Source organism: Girardinichthys multiradiatus, chromosome 13 (assembly GCF_021462225.1).
Source record: "Girardinichthys multiradiatus isolate DD_20200921_A chromosome 13, DD_fGirMul_XY1, whole genome shotgun sequence".
NCBI classification, from domain to species: domain Eukaryota; kingdom Metazoa; phylum Chordata; class Actinopteri; order Cyprinodontiformes; family Goodeidae; genus Girardinichthys; species Girardinichthys multiradiatus.
In genome coordinates, this window is record NC_061806.1 from 33,558,958 (window position 1) to 33,559,169 (window position 212).

Below are 212 nucleotides of genomic sequence, written 5' to 3' on the forward strand. Positions count from 1 at the left end.
GCAGAAAAGATGAGAAGAAAAACTTGATATATACATGATATTTACAACTCCTTATCTTTCTCTTAGTGCTGCCCATCAACATTACCTCCTCTGTAATCAGGCCAGACTGACACCAGCAGAGCCAGAAACTCTTCTTATAAACCCTAAGCCCCACCCCACAATCAGATCAGCCAACAATCATTTATTTTACTACGCAGAAAAACCAAAACATT